This window comes from Antrostomus carolinensis, unplaced genomic scaffold (assembly GCF_000700745.2).
Source record: "Antrostomus carolinensis isolate BGI_N321 unplaced genomic scaffold, ASM70074v2 scaffold2939, whole genome shotgun sequence".
Lineage (NCBI taxonomy): Eukaryota > Metazoa > Chordata > Aves > Caprimulgiformes > Caprimulgidae > Antrostomus > Antrostomus carolinensis.
This window is the reverse complement of record NW_010337694.1, coordinates 186,998-203,517: the sequence shown is the minus strand read 5'-3', so window position 1 is coordinate 203,517 and position 16,520 is coordinate 186,998. Positions and strand designations below refer to the sequence as shown.

At 36.6% G+C, this 16,520-nt stretch overlaps 1 protein-coding gene across 1 annotated transcript in view; it reads left to right on the top strand.

Annotated features, from left to right (window-relative positions):
* Positions 1 to 16,520, top strand: part of LOC104530603 (DENN domain-containing protein 1A) — a gene marked incomplete at its 5' end in the record, with an annotated part of 179,147 nt that overhangs the window by 4,523 nt on the left and 158,104 nt on the right.

Genomic DNA, 16,520 nt, shown 5'->3' with positions numbered 1-16,520 from the left:
TCTTTCCCTCCCTCCCTCCCCTGCTTCCCGGTAGATCACGAATGTTATAACTTAAACTAATTGAAGTCCTTAACTCTACTGGGAGAAGTTAAGATGTGCTTGTGCCCTAAAATTATTCTACAATTGTCACTATGGTTTCCATGATATGGCTGACACAGGTAGAGAGAACTAGCAGGTTTCTGTCTCTGCAAAATAGACCATGCTGCTACTCCTTATCATTATCTTCTTGTCATTTGTTGTCATTTTAGATAATAGAGGAGTACCTCCCTTATAGATGAAGTAATTTCTGGAACACAACCAAAGTTACTGGAGTAGGACTAAGTTAAGAGGTGCTCATTCAAAAGTTTGTAAACCTTACCTGCACATCTCTCAGAGCAACCTTTATTTTTCTAAGGTGAAAACATTTTGTTGGTTGAAGTCTGCCTGTTCTTTATTAAGAAGCAGATAACATACTGGAGGTTTAGGACTAACAAAGGAAGTTCAAAATTCAAACCTCTTTCTGTTAAATAAGGGCTTTCTGTTGAACGTGTGCTGTAATTCAGGTATCACTAGTTTCCCATCCCATCCTTAAAGCACTGGGTTGCTATACCTAGCTTCCTCAAGCAGGATTAGAAAAGGAACCAAATCTAAGTAGGTAGGTGGTATTTGGGAATTCTAATTCTCCTAAGCTGCTACTCTGTTTTTCTGTTTCCATTTGATTGCTTTTCTTCTCAGTACAAACAAGGTGGAAGATTCTCACGAAGAATTTACTAGGACCACAGTGTCGGGGTTAAATAAGTAGCACTGCCTGAACTAATTTGTTTGAAGACAGTTCACAGTTTGGCTTTTACAGTACACATGAAATACATAACTGGATTTGAAGAGAAACTCACTTTATAAAAAAATATTAGAATCTGTCATATTGCAAGTCATCATAAATTTTATCTAACACGTTCTTAACTGTGTTCTTAGATGATGATACTAGATTTAATAAAACCCCCAAATGTTACTATCAACTATAACTGAATATCCCTCTGGTTCTATAAGTTATTTTGTGGGAAGAGGTCTTTTTGTCACTTTTGCTTCATGCTTTAACTACTTCTGTCTACAGTCTTTTCTATTTCACAAGTATTTACTAGTCTGCACTATATTGCTACTGCTGGCACTGTTTAACTAGACAGAAAAATTCATCACAGAAAGTCTCACTCACAAGACTTTAAACTCTTTTGTTGATTTATATTTTTTTAAAGGAGCTTGACATCTTCATCAAGTTCACAGTGGGCCTGCTTTGTTTGCTTTCTCTTGAATGCTTGATAAGATTTTTCTTCTATTGTTTTGTGCAGCAAGGACAGAACTTGCCATAGCTGAGGTGGTTTTTTTGTAAATCCACAATATGGTCATTGTCTGCTGCTGAATAATTGTGACTGCTTTTTGTACAACCAGAACTAAGGCTTTGGCTGTGAACAGATTCCTTCTTAGCGTGAAAAGAGACTAATCCATGTAAATACAGCCCCAAAATAAAGCTTTACAGAAAAAGGGAAAGGCTGCTAAGCAGGAGGGCAGAGGTCAGCAATTTAACCTTTAACCTAACAAATAAGAAGCATGAAAGTTCCCGAATTGGTTTACAAAGGCAAGCTCCTGTGATCTGTCAGTTTTTCTTTTCATGATAGAGTTGGGTGAGAAAACTGACTGACAGCTAGTGCCTTTTTAACTGCAGGTTGAAATTAACTGCTAAACTGCAACTTTTTTAGAGAGGGTTTTTTTTAGTGATTTTAACAAATTATTTTCATTCAGTAGCTGTACTTACAGTTTTCCTTGGCTTTATAGAGGAGTTTGAGTGGTTGTTATTTTTAAAGAGTGCTTGAGAGACTCAGTTCAGGTACCAAGTAGTACTGAAACATTTAATATTTCAGCATTTGAAGCATTTAAGAATTTGATGAAGCACTTATTGCAATTAACTCTCTATTAATGTGCTCCTTTAAGAGCAGGGCTGTTATTCCAGTAGCTGCAAAGAGACGGTGCTTTTAATAGAGTCAAAAAGTTGTTGTCAAAGAGGATGTGTGTGTGTGACTTTATTTAAGGGAGTAATTTTAACTTGAGTTCATTTTCAGTCACAAAATTTTCCAAGGTGATTTGTTTTTGTTTGTCCTTATTTAATCACAACAGGTAATCTCATTAGTGAGTGTTAACTTTTGCTTAAAGCTTAGTGCTTCTGCAATCAGCTGTTAATCTAGATACAGACATTTCTGTAAAGAACTTTTAATTAGAGTGTCATTCAGATGAAAAAGAAACAAAGAAGTAAGGACTTTAAAGTAGACTCCCTGTAGATTAAGAATAGCGATTTTGGGGTTTTTTGCCTGATATTGTAAGCACCATGCCAGAAATTACTGACACTTGGTCCATCCACAGTTGTACTGATGCTTCCTGTGTGTCTCTTCAATAGAGATACTGGAGTTTAGGAATTGTGTCCATGCTTAGTCTGTTGACACGTAGGTCAGTAATTCTGCCCAGAGCACTACTTTAGCACGTAAGCAAGAGGTGGAGCTAGATCTATTTTTATTACTGGTTCTTTTTGTTTTAGGTAATTCATTGCAAGAAGAGAATGTAAACTCTAATTCAAAAAGAAGACTATTGGAGTGCCTGAGGCAGTATTGGTCTGCTTGTCTTTCCTGTGATGCTTTTTTGTCATGAACAAAAAGAGACATTGTCGGGTTTTCTTGTGGTTTTTTCTTGGTGTGTGTGTGTGTGTGTGTGTGGTGTTTGGTTTTTTGTTTTTTGGGGTTTTTTTTAAAGATTGAAATAAAAAGATAATTTGAGGATAAATTATTATCAAATAAGTGTAAAATTAAATCAAGACTACTATTTTATTTCAGCTGTATTAAGTTAGTGTCTTAACATACTCGTTATCTGTGAGCAAGGTGTATCGGGATTCCATCATTGGAGAGGGGAGGAGGAATGCTACTGAATCCTGACTGATGAGTAAGGAGTTTTTGGCTCTGCTGGGGCTACCAAGTTTTGGTAAGCCATTTGTCAGAATTCCAGATGCTGAGAGATTATTGGCTCTTGGCAAGATGATTTTTATGTCTTTGTTAGATTGAAACAGCTTTTGATATACTTCTTAGTAAGACTTGCTTCATGGAAGAGTGGGATAGAAACCAAAGGAGTTGAACTGCAGTGTTAAGGATGACACAACAACCCCATGCAATGTGACAGGCTCTGGGGACAGTGGCAGAAAGGACCTGGGGTGCTGGTCATCAGCTGGCTGAGTATGAGCTGGCAGAGTGCCCAGCTGGCCAAGAAGGCCAATGGCATCCTGGCATCCTGGCCTGTATCAGGAATAGTGTGGCCAGCAGGACCAGGGCAGTGATCGTCCACCTGCACTGAGCACTGGTGAGGCCGCAGCTGGAGTGCTGGGTTCAGTGTTGGGCCCCTGACTCCAAGAAGGACATGGAGGTGCTGGAGCGTGTCCAGAGAAGGGAACGGAGCTGGGGAAGGGTCTGGAGCACAAGTGTGCTGAGTTCCCGGCTGAGGGAACTGGGGTTGTTGAGCCTGGAGAAAAGGAGGCTGAGGGGAGATCTTATCTTTTGAGGTCCTTGAGATCTTCTGTTCCAAAGATTCTAAAACCAGATCATTGCTCTGTGGACAGACTCAAATCAAATGCTAAAATGTGAAGACAAAATAGCTGATGAGGTATCACAGTATAGGTAGAAAGCAGAATCAGGCTTCTGACTTTTCATATTTGTATGAAAGCTTCATGTTTGACTTCATGTTATTTAAATCACGTGCTTTACCTTTTTGTGAATGTGGCACTAGGTCAGTGCAAGCAAATAGGGAAAGTTTTTTTACCAGCTCAGTCAGAACGGAAATCGGCTTACGCCGTCTCTTCAATAGGCGGTTGAAGAGATGGTGGGACAGAACTGGCCTGTGGTGAAGGGCAGGATCAAATTGTAATAAAATATGGCATAGTAAAAAACCAAAACCAAACCCAAAACAACCCCTTCGAAAAAGCTCCCAAAACAAAATGCAACCCCCAGAACTGTCCTTTGCATTAAGGATGAGATTTTCTTCTGCAGTTGCTCTTCACTTGCACCTAAAGTAATACCTGCTTTGTCCGATACTTGCCTGTGGATCATTCACTCAGCTGAATTTGAAAGAGTATCAAACATGTTAAAAAGATTCAATAGTGTAAATAATTCTGTAATAAAGCTGTAACCTACCTCCAGAAATGCATTAATACTTAGAATTGCCACAGACTAATATATTGATCTCATCCCATTTTATCTAGAGGTGATATTTGCACATGGAAAAATGCTAGATGTGTTTGTTTTGCTTCATTGTGATTAATGTCCTTCTCCACTAAAGATATTATGTTTGTCCTGTATATTTGTTGCGTTTGCTTAATGGCTCAAATGCCTTCCTTGTGTTTGTGCTAATCTATCATCTTCTCTTGTTAAAAATTGTTTTGATTATGGTTTGAGAAAATTTACTTATCAATTATTCACAAAAAATACATAACGCTTCGGTGTATCGTAGATTCCTTCAGTGCTATGTGATTAAATAGCTCTTAAAATATTTTCTGCTGGAAAGAATTAACATGTTAAGAAAGAAGTATATAGCTTTGTGTGTACCTTGACAGTGTTCATAAACAGAAATAGGTGTATTGAGTAAATAGAATTATTTAACTTGTTAATTATTTTATTCTTTAATGAACTGTAGAGGTAAAAAGTAGCAGAATCTCACCATTTGCCATCTCTTGCATGGAGATTGCAAAAAGCATGCTTTGCTGCACTTAAAAATACCAAATGTGGTATCCAGTAATACAGTAATTGCAGTGCTTTGCATTTTGATGTATTCTTGATTGCTTTGCTTTGCCCTGGATGTGGGATTAGGTCCTTCACTATATCATCTTGAAGCAATTCTGTATCTTGACTGAATCCTTAGAATACAGTGGGTATCATATGGACCATTAAAATGGAGTATTGACATGTTTTTAAAATAGTCATACATCTCAATTTTGTTTATCTCCAAGTTTTAAAAACCTAATGACCTCATTGCAGCTTGACTATAATTACCATGTTTAAACTTCTATGCAGTTTTTAGTTTAAACAGCCTTTGTGTTTTTTTTAAACCAAAAGAAAATTAATGAGAAGAGACAAAGAGACATCAAAGAGGTTTTCCCTCTGATTGCAGTGTTAGAAGTTTTGCCTGAAAATAGGTTACATTTCTTCTGTTTTCAGCTGAATCCTCATTAACTTTACATTTTAATGATGTCCAGAGCAAATTATACGATTATGGTAGATGCCTTAAAGGGAAGCTTAAAGGACACCTTTTTAATGTTTGTTTCTTTATTGGTGGCAGTATTTTAAACAGTGTTAGAATGCTAAAAGTAATCCCAAAACATATCAGAAATATCTTCCATTTTTGCTATACATGTAGTATAAGTAACTTTATTTAATATTTAACACAAGTGGAGCATGTTAGGGGCATATCTTCATCTTCGTAGAAGAAAAATGTAAATCACGTCCTTTGAAATAGTTTACAAATTACTTCTGCATCTTATAATCAGTTTAATTTATAATGATAAAATAAAATGGAATCAGGTGATGTAACAAAGCCTCTGAATTGTTTTATTTTTCTTGCACCTTCAATGGAGAAGGTGATTGAAATGTTAATGAAGTGATAGTTTGTGTTTTTACAATGACAAAAAACATTATTGGAGGAACTCAGTGAAATTTTGATTTTTCCATTTAGGGGAACACTATTAGCAGCAGTTCTGTGTTCTAATGTACCTTTCCTACTAAAATTAAGATTGCATAATTAACTTTTTATATGGAGAATGGTGTTATATCAAATGCAGCAACCTTATTGGTGTTTGGTATACCTTAAACAAGGTTAACTGAGATCGGCAATAGCTTGAGTGGAAGTTGAACAGTTGAGAATCCAGGTAGTTCAAGATAATCTTATAAAACAAAAATATGTCTGAAAAAAATTAAAAATTGCTCTGCTCCCCCAAAAAAGTATAGCAATTCTATATTAATGGTTTGGGTTTTTGCTCCCCTTCTTCCCCCTCACACCTCTGCCCCATGGAAGGCTGTGCCATTTCTGACTGTAGCTCAATGAAAGTTGGACCAAAAGGTCTTGTGAAAAGCAAGGTCTTCTGTTGCCCTACCTTGACACTTGGCGTCTGTGTTTTATGAATAGAATCTTTGATTTTCTTGTGCTGCACTCTAATCAAATGAAATTTTTGGGAGATGGGATTATGGCAAGGGGGTGGGAAGAGGAAGTAGTAGGAATGTCCCGAAGTTCAGCTACAAGGTAGGACTCAAAATCCTATTGACATAGTGAAATGTTTTCATTTAAGATCCTAAAGGCTGGTACTTCATGACTACGTTGCCATAATAGAAGTGAATTTCTAATTAAATTAATTATTAAATTAATTTTCTGATTATTCCTATAGATGTGGCTCTGCTTGGCATATGGATTTATGAAGCTGGTTTCACGCACCTATATATTCAGTATTTCAGACTGATATTTCTAAAAGATTTCTTTGCAATTTCTTTGCAAGTTTTTAATACTTGTTTTTAATAAATTCGGCCTCCTCAAATGTTCCAGACTCTTAATTCCCAGATGACTGGCTGTCTGCTGTAGTGTTATCCCAAGTTTGATGTTGCTGTTCATCTGCAGGTCTGTCTTCTGTAGTTGGGTGGAACTGCAATTGCATATGGTCATCTGCTGCAAGGTGTTCTTGGGAGCTCACACTGGTAATCGTGACTACCACAATAATCCTGTTTGTCCTGAGAATTCCACCTTAAGGGTGCTACAATTTTATGACCTCCTTTTCCACTGAAATTTCTATAGCGTTTTAGTGTCTTGGCATATGGACACATAGCTGGTATGTAAATTAAATTTTCCATTTTATGTTGAACTCGAATGAATAAATTTTTGCTAAATGTTGCCTGGTTGACTTCTTAATCATTGATTTAGATGACTGTGTCTTGATGGAAGCATTTGCTGTGTCCATCATTAATAAATAGTTGAATAATGCAAGAGTCATTAGACAAAAAGAAAACTGAACACAACCTTTCCATTTCAGTATGAGTCATAAGTATTCTTTTTTATATTAGTAAGTTTTCTGTAGAAACTGATCAGAAATCTAAATTGTCATGATTGTCTAGGAGTTATGGGAGACCCAAACTGCACATCCAGCTTGGTGTGCGTTAGGTCATCTCTGGTTAGAAAACAGATTTAAATCCTTTAGATGTTTGGCGCTCTGTAAGCTTGAAAACAGCTTTTGAAAGTGGCGGTTTAAATTCCGAGTTTAGCTTAAATCTTTTGGCTCTCATGCCTTCTGATGTAACTTTAGTTTGAAGATTGTGTCACTAAAGAAGAAAAAGTTGAATGCAATTTCATGCCTCTTTCTCACCTTTATTTTGTAATTATCAGAGAATTTGCAGTAACTTAATTTTTAGTTGAGATTCATAATAAAAATACTGATTAATAAGCTCTAGCTGACAGGAAAATATGTATGTTACTCTTATTTCCTTGGCATGCAGGACTTTGTATAGAATGATATTAGCACTGAAAACCTGAGATGTTCTTCCTGGTTACTCTGCAAGTATTTGCAGCGCGGCTGTTTCCAGCCACTTGTGTGTTAATGATAGTGCAAGGTTGAAACATTCCAATCATTCACACGCCTGTCCTCCCTTTCTCATATGTCTGTCTTTGCTCAATTTTTTTTGCCTTATTTCTTTTCTTTTGTTGTGGTCAATTCAGTCAGTATAATAGTGAAGACACTGGCTTCTTTTTTTTCTTTAATAAAGAATTATGTTAGAGATATACTATAACAGTGATAATAGCTATTTATGTCCTGAGCTATTGATTTTTAATTAATGTTGCCTGGGCTCATACATGTTGGCAGAATTGCTAACAGCTTGTGGCATTTTTTAATTCACATCTTCTTTTTTGGTATTTTGACAGTGTCATTCATATCTCATGAAGAAGTACCTCGTCAGGTTAAATGTGTTAAAACACCGAGCAAAAAAAAAAAAAGAGGAGAGAATGGAACATAGGGCTGCCTAGAAACCTTGATCCATTGCCAAAGTATTTAAACAATTTAGTGTTTTGGTTTTCTAGCTCCAAGCTGCTTCTCAAATCCCTTGCTAATTAATCCAGTTAATTCTTTGTAGACTAACTGTATGCAGGGCTTTTTCTTGTGCTTCTATCGCTGAGAACCCTGTTTTGTTAGAAGCAAACCTAAGCTCTGTTATAAAGGTTGTAGTAATAAAGTGAGTACTTGCAAATGTAAATACAGTGTTTTGAGCCTTTTAAAAGGAGTGTTTGTGTGTGTAACTTCTCATTTAATCTTTCGTGTTTAAAAATTATACATATATATGCTCGTATAAGAAAAGGCAGTAGAGCCTCCATGGAACAATTAGATGTTAGTGTTGTGATATTGCGTGTATAGTCATATATGTTTCTTTTTCAACAAGTAAATTACTGTAAATGCTGTTAATTTCTGTATTCCAAAATGGATTATTGGATATAGGACAAATAAGAGAGTTTTATGGGAAGGAGAGCTTTTAGAAATGACCTGTTGATACTTTGTATTCTCTTGATTAGGGTACAAAGATGGTGTGAATTCAGAACTGGAAAAAGTAGCTAGAGAGCAGAGAGCTTAGAAGCCAAATTAGACATGGTACCAGATAGGGAGGAAAGAGGTACACTCCTAGAGTGTGCTTGTCTGTGATAAAGTCACTACAGCTCTTGAGCTTGCTTCTAGTGTTTTAGATTTGTTGACAACTGCTTCCCCTTGTCATGCAGCTTATCCGTGCTGAGCGTAGGGGTGTGTGCAGTAGTGCAAGAGCAGCTCTGGCTATCAGTGACATTTCTACCAAGCACTATGGGGAAGAACATCTCTCTGAATGTTCTACTGCATCAGCTTTCTCAGTTATTTTGAGAAGTTACTTCTAAGGACCTATTTCTGTAGGATATAGCTTTCCCTCCTGTGCTTTGCAATACTAGATGTTCTCACAAATCAGTGGTGATGTGCAGGTATCAGAGGCTACGTTCGTGCTGCCAGCTGGCCACAGCAAGTCACACTCCTCATGACCTTCGTCATCCTCAGCACAATGCGAGTCGGTGACAATCTGCACTTCAGCACCTTGTGGATCAACCTGTGGAGAAAACTTGTGCAAGTGGATTAAAGTTGCACATTTTTAGCTTACCGTTGGAATTGGTACTGAAGGGAAAAATTGTTTTCAGCAAAGCTGCTGCTAAGGGTGGACAGATTGAAAAGAATTGGCAGAGCTCTTGAAAATGTCTGAAAGTGTAGTTGGGAGTTTGCTGTGTAGTAAAGCTGGGCAAGGAAAAGAGAAAGGAAATTAATGAAATTGCTAGTTTTATATATGTCTGATTTCCAGGCCTGGTGATTAAAGAAGTCTAACATGATTATGAAATGTTCTTGCTCAGAACTAGACTAGTCCACTGTCTCAGGAGTATCTTGATAGCTGGATATATACTATCCTACATCTTGAAAGTGTCCAGTATCTTAAAATGTTCCTAGTGCATTTCTGTTTGCAGAATGACAAGATTCTTGTCTAGTTGCACTGAATATTGGTAAGCTTCTCTTTATATAAAACAAATTATTCTTCAGGCTGATGGTCCTGCTTTAAGTGTACTAAACATACTTTCTCAGAGGTTTTCTTTTTATTAAAACATCGTACATGGCATAAAGTGAGCTTTTTTAATAGCAGCTGAAAGCATTGCAGATACGAAATAGGTCAATACTGCAAGTGTAAATATACCTGTTATTCTCTTGCAGTGCTTGATGCTGTCCAGTTAATGAACTTTACTCCACAAGAGAGAAGTCATTCTAAGTAGCTGAACACTCAATGATTTTCTTTCTCTTTCATCTCACGTTCATTAGCTAGATGAGGTGTATTTTTCCACGTCAGGACCTCCTTCGTCCCACCCCTGCTAAGTTTTGAATACTGTTCAAGAAGTTCCACTTCAGTCATCAATACATCTGACTCCACAGAAACTTTTGGCAGGAGAGTATATTGAATGCTTTTCCTGCTTTTACAAACTTTCTCCCATTTAGTGCTTCAGTTTGTAGGCTTTCACAGGACCTCAGTGATGCTGCAGCCTTAGATGAGGTTTATTGCGACCAATCTCTGAGTTTTTTTTATTGTTTTTTAGCTTCCAGCTTACTGACCCTTATGGATTTTCTTTACCATTTTGCTAGAATGGACAGTACTAATATGAGTGATAAGTTGAGATGAGCATGTTGCACAGTTCATGCTGAAACAAAAGATGAAAGGGAGTACTGAGGGGTGCAAGGCTAAGTTCTGAAGAGTATCAACAAAATAATTATTGCTATCTTATATAAAAGATATTGCATGTTTTAAAACTTAGGAGTGAGTTTGTGAGCACTGGTACTGTTGGTTCAGCTGGGATCATTTAACATCATGGATTTCTGTTAAATGCATTAAGCATGAAGCTCTGAGGATGTGTACATTGATATAGGAACCACAACCATAGTATTACCCTTTATAATAATGTCTCACCAAAATTGATAGCTAGGTTTGGCTGTCCTTTGTTGATAACTCAAGATATGTGAATCAAATTCATTCTACAATAGGTAGGATATATTTTACTATACATTCCAAACAGTATTTAAGTTAACATCTCCACTAAAGGAAACAATAGAATTAAGAATGGGATTTTCAGTTTCCTGTGCCACAATTTCATCTTTGATAGAATATTTTTTTTTCTGTTTCAATGCCATTTCAGTAACTAAAGCATCCTGAAATAAACAGGGATGCAACGAGAGATATTGTGAAGCCATCAAAACCCAAAATGATTCTGAAGAGCTTGTTTTCTCTAAAACCTTGTATTGCCATGCAGGGAGGTCCCCGTAAGAGATGGTATTTCTGCAGATCAATAATGAAAGCAGCGTCTTTGGGAGCTGCTGGTGCTCTGTGAAAGTAACAGATGATAACTTTGAAACTGCAAACAGTTTGAGACTATCAATATTGAAAGTATGAAAGTAAGGTCAGAGTTTTAAACATTATAAAGTTACATAGCTTGAGGCTTAGAAATTAGTATTCACTGTTACATGTTTGACAAAGAAGGGGTTCTCTGTGCAGCTTACTCAGTTATACAGTTGCTGAGGAGCAGGGTTGCTTTTTGTCTTTTTTTAGACACCACTTCCAGTACTTGAGGTTGACTAGAACACTTTTGTTCCAATACAATGAGTATATTTCTGCAGTACTTAAATGTATTTGCCTAATAATATGTCTATTTGAATTTATTAGGCTTGATGAATTTTGGAAAGAGATTTTAAAAAGTTAGATGACTGAAAAGTGTTCTGTAATACATGGAAAATACAGGTTATTAACAAATTAAAAATGCCATAATACCATTAAAACTAAAATCAAAAATGGTGAAAATAAAGCAGTTTGGAAAATGTTTCTAAAACTCAAAAGTATTTTCTAGAATGAAAAGCCTGCTGGTATGTTGGAAAATATTATTTGTTTTCATTAGCAATTCCTTTAGGTTTTCTAATGTAGTTGATTGATTGCCATGGCCATGTTGTGGTTTTACACGAGTACCTTGTAATATAGTATTTCTAAAAAGCAGTATGACATTAAAATGTTATTCCTGGCTTTCTTCAAAACAACAAACAGAATTAAAAATTACCTGGTTGCCACAGGAAAGTATAAAATGTGACATTATGTAAAAATTTCTCTTAAAATAATTTGAATAAGGATTTTTTTGAATGAAGGTGAATTGGAATTAATATGCCAGTGTTGGATATGAATTAAGTTGGCTATAAACTCTTTTTTTTAATCAAATGTAAATCTTTTATTTTTGCTGGAAAAAGCTAGCTTAAAGCAATTGTCTTGGGCTACTTGTGCTTGAACCTTCAGCAGAAGCAGTAATCTTGGGAAAGCAGATAGGCATACATAAGCGATTTGAAATAGATGTCTTGTAAATATTGAAGAGGGAGACTGTTTCTTGTAAAAATGTCAAAACTCTAGTTGCTTTGGTCTTATCTTGTGTAACTTGAGAATTTGTATTCTGGAAATATAAGTTAAATTGGCAGATTTACACAGTCAGTGCTTGTGTCTGGTATTGTTAAACTCTAGATGATGCGCTAACTCTGGATTAATTTTTGCTACGTGTGGTGAAGGTCTGTTTATTTTTCTTCCTTTATTGCTTCTGAGACTTAAGAAAAATCTTGTCTTGTAAATCCTACCCTGTCTGGTGTTGGCACTTCCAGACTGTCACATTTAAATCATAGCATGAAATATTAGTTAACTGTTTCTTTCATATTTTCAGGACAAGGAGGGCTTGCCAGCTGCTGTTGAAGTGAAGAGGCTGTCACCAGGCAACTCTGCTGTCTCAGAGTATAAATACAAAGAGGCAGGAGAGAAACGCATTCGGTATTCATGGCCTGAGCACTTGAAACATATCTCTATTAAATTTATAGAGTAATGAAAAGGTTACGAGAAAAAAATATACTGATCAAACACAAATAAAGAAAAAACAATTAATTAAAACCAAACAAAACCTACTTAAAGTGGGTGATCCTGTTCAACTTGTACATTTAAATTCTTTTGTATAATTATTGCAGCAAGTCTGTAAAACGTTTCAAAAAACTTGGTGTTTAATTTTGTAAGCCAGGCTTTGCGGATATCTCGAACATTGAAGTAGGAAGTTACCTAATTGTACTTTTGCAAGTTTTAGCTGCTGTATAATTTGCTGACTAAAATTACAGGTGGGGGGAAAGAATTAAAAACATAATCCATTCAAAATTTGCTCCTTGCAGGCCTCCTGGAGTTTGGCTTAGATTTCCAGTAACACTAAATTTCCGGGTTGGTTGAAGAACAGATGGTTATGAAGGGAAATGTTCCCTTTACTGCAGAGTAAAGCAAACTCCTTTAAAAGATTCCTCACCCATACTTTAATGTGGATTTGAGGGATCACCAAAGTAATTAACTATTGCATGTAAAAGATCTGAAGATGGGAGAAACAGGTAAAAGCAAGACTTGAAATAAGTACTTTCTTTGCCTTCTATTTTTGATCTCTGTTATTTTAGCTTGAACTCTATCCTAGGCATCCCCTTCTTACAGTTGTAGCTTTGGTTATGTCAGTATCATCAAGGTTTACTCTGAACAGATCATAAAGCTGCTGATGTGAGGAGATCAGTTAGGAACTCAGCCACCTTGGCTGTACTGAAACCGAAATGCAACTTTGACAACTTTTGCCAGTTCCTGTGTTGTCAGGGCTTTCCCTCTCCATATCACTTTATTCTAGAGAACTATATATAGCCTGAAGTAAAAATCTGTGAGGAAGTTGTAGCTTAACCTGCTGTATTTTGGAATATAAAAAATATATTTAAGATATTGGTGAACACTACCTAGGAAAGTTTTGCTCATCACTGCCCCTCTGGCTCTTGATGTGTTAATAATATAAAAACAATTATGGAACTCACAGTGATTTGCTTAATCTGTTCTGGTTTTCTCTTCTCCTTCCTGTTTTCTATGATGTATATTTTATGTTGCCTTTGCTCTCAGTCTTTCCCGCTTTTGCGTCATTTTACTGAACTCTGAACAGCGTTTTGTGTGTGTGTTGTGAACCTTATATGCTGTTTCTAGATTAAACTGTTGTGAAAAGCATTTTCACGTTACCAGTGAGGTTTTTGGCACTTGCAGGGAGGAAAAATGAAGTAATTTTCACTGCATTTTTCAAATTGAGATTAGTATATCTGAATGATTTGTAGCCAGTATGGATTAAATCAGCTGATTTATCAGAAGAAACTGGTTAGTATGTATGGGTTTTGTGTGGTTAACTCTGGGAAGTATTTTCTGATAATTTTTTGAAGAACTTCCCTGGTTTTATAATTTCCACACACTTCAAATACAGACCAGTTTGAGTTGCACTACTTTTAGAAGTAATTAAGCATGCCTCTTTTAAAAGCAAAACTCTTCAGTGTGTGATGTAAGAAAAGTTGAGAGTAAAAGAGCAGCATAGTTACGCTAATATGCCATTGTAGCATGTTCCCATCCTGTCATCTGGAAAATTAAATCAGGTTACAGCATGGATTAGCATCTAGACTTGTGAGGAGGGGAAGGTAGTGTCTTAAATGCCATGAAATTGAACAATGGGATTATACAGTTCACAGCTAATTTCAATATTCTTCTGTATTTGGCTTTTTGTTGAACAAGATTCTGCAGGGAGAGGCAGTAACAGGTTTTAGAATTTGGAAGCATTCACATATTTACTAAAATACTAACAATAATAGCTTGAATATGGTTGGGTAATCAATACAATGCTCTACATAATGTGTCTAGATGAGAGACAGAGGGAACTAGAGGGAAAAACTAAATGTCTCAGCAGTGAAAACTATTCACCTAGTGTGGAATCAATGGTTTGTGCTGTCCATTTGTTGATACTCCATAAATGCACGACAAGGAATCAAAATGCTGCTGTGAGAGTGCGGGAAAGTTTTACTCTTCTGTCACTGAGAAATAGCATTGTCTTTTCTTACCCCTTTTCAAAATCAAAAATGTGTTTGGTTACAAAAATTCCACATATTGTTCATATGAGAAGTGATTCAGTAGTTTCCCCTCAAAAGTACCTCTTAAAATAGTTCCAAAGGAAACAAATTCAAAGATACCCATGGGATCTTTATGGCGTGTGTTTTTCCTGACCATGCTCTCTAGGACAGGGTGTCCCTTGTGAGCAGTAAGGACCAGCCCATCTCCAGGGCTTTGGCAAACCTCGATTTTGTGGGCAGCAGCTGCTTTGTATGAGCTGTGTCCTCTGTGCATCGAGTTGGTGAGTGAACCCACTCTGACTTCACTGAAGTCACTCATGAATCTTAGGAAATTTGTGTTGGTTTAGGAGCTTCTTAAACCTGAGCGTGAACATTAGGAATAAATAAGATAAGATGGTGTATTTTAGCTTCATTTCGGAATAGTGATGGTTGTGCAGTTTCTGATTTGCACTTGTAACTTAACAATTTCTGGTGCTCTATTTCAGCATGCTGTTAATATTAATAGATGGCTATTTTCCAGAGAAGTTTTGTCAGCACTTGCTTTGGGCAGAAACTATGCAGATCTTGTCATCTTTTGTGAGCTGAAACAACAGAATCAAACGTAATGAAAGTTAAACAGGAGATATTAAATTACCATCAACCTACAAGTTCAACCTGTAGCACAACTTGAGTTCATGTTTTGGGGTTTGGGAAAAGTTTAGTTTGAGGAGCAGCTCTATAATTCATCTGACACTTTTTCTTTCTATTGTTAACTTCCACTTTGTTCATTGTTTTGCAGTGTCTCCTTTTGCTGACCTCAGCTCAGCATTTAAATGCTTTATAACTTTATAGGTGACTGGTGCATTGGAAATCTTCATCTCTGTGCTTCACTGTAACTGTACAAGAGGTGGGTTAGGATTTCAGTCTGTCTTTTCCCTCGTTCTGATGTCAGCAAGTAGATTCTACTCTTCTGAACTTGAAATAAGTATTTTACATGTATTTACTTGGCCTGTGAAGTGTTAAAGTGCAATAATATTGAGCATGGTTTCACTAGAAAGCCTGTTAAGTACCTAGAATAAGAGTGTTCACCGTGTTTTGAGTTGTAAAGGGTTTTCTTACTGTCTGGAGGTACAATGGAGCTCCATCTAATTCTGTTTGCATGCAGTGTGCAAAACAAATTGCCGTTAGTCAAAGTGTTTGAAGTTTTCGAGTTCCTCTAGTTTTATAGGCAGAGTTGACAGTCAGTTATGTTCATGTCTCTACCAAGTATTTCACGAGTGCTGAAGCATATTTTACTGATACAAATGGTGCTGATTAAAGCTGAATCCTGAATGCTTGGTCGAGCTACCCTCCTGTATTCCTCTGTTTGTAGGACTGGTTTCCCCTCTTCAGAATAATTTGGCTGTTGTATCCATGGTGGTTATTAGGCACCTTGTGCTTTTCCTTTCAATGGAGAGCCTGGCCATACTGAGTAATACTCACATTTGTTTTATAGATCATTATATTTCATAAAGTCAGGTGTCTTGATGGCCACTGTTTAAATGTATGTATTTATGTAAATCCTCTTGGTTTAGTGAGGGTGCTCCAGCTTCCTGGAACTTCATGTAATGACCACATAGAACTTAAATATAATTTTATTGTGTATATAAGTGTAGGTAAATGTAGTTGAAAACACCTTTTAAATGAGCATTAGAGAGTGGATAAAGTGATGAAAGGTGGAATACATGTGATGTAGTTTCTTTCTTCCATTGTGTAGTGTCTTTCAAATAAAGATACTGAAAGTTTAGTAAATATTCCCAGACCATGTAAAAGCCAAAGTGATGGAGCTGACACAATGTTAAATATAAAATACTTGTAAAAACATGAGGACGTGTAGGTGGGTGGCTGCCAGGCATAGTTTAAAGGTGGTTTTCCTCACTGTAGAGTTCCGGGTTGCATGGATTAGACATTCTGGTGCTGCTATGACACGTGTCATCAAGCACAGACTGTATACAAACTA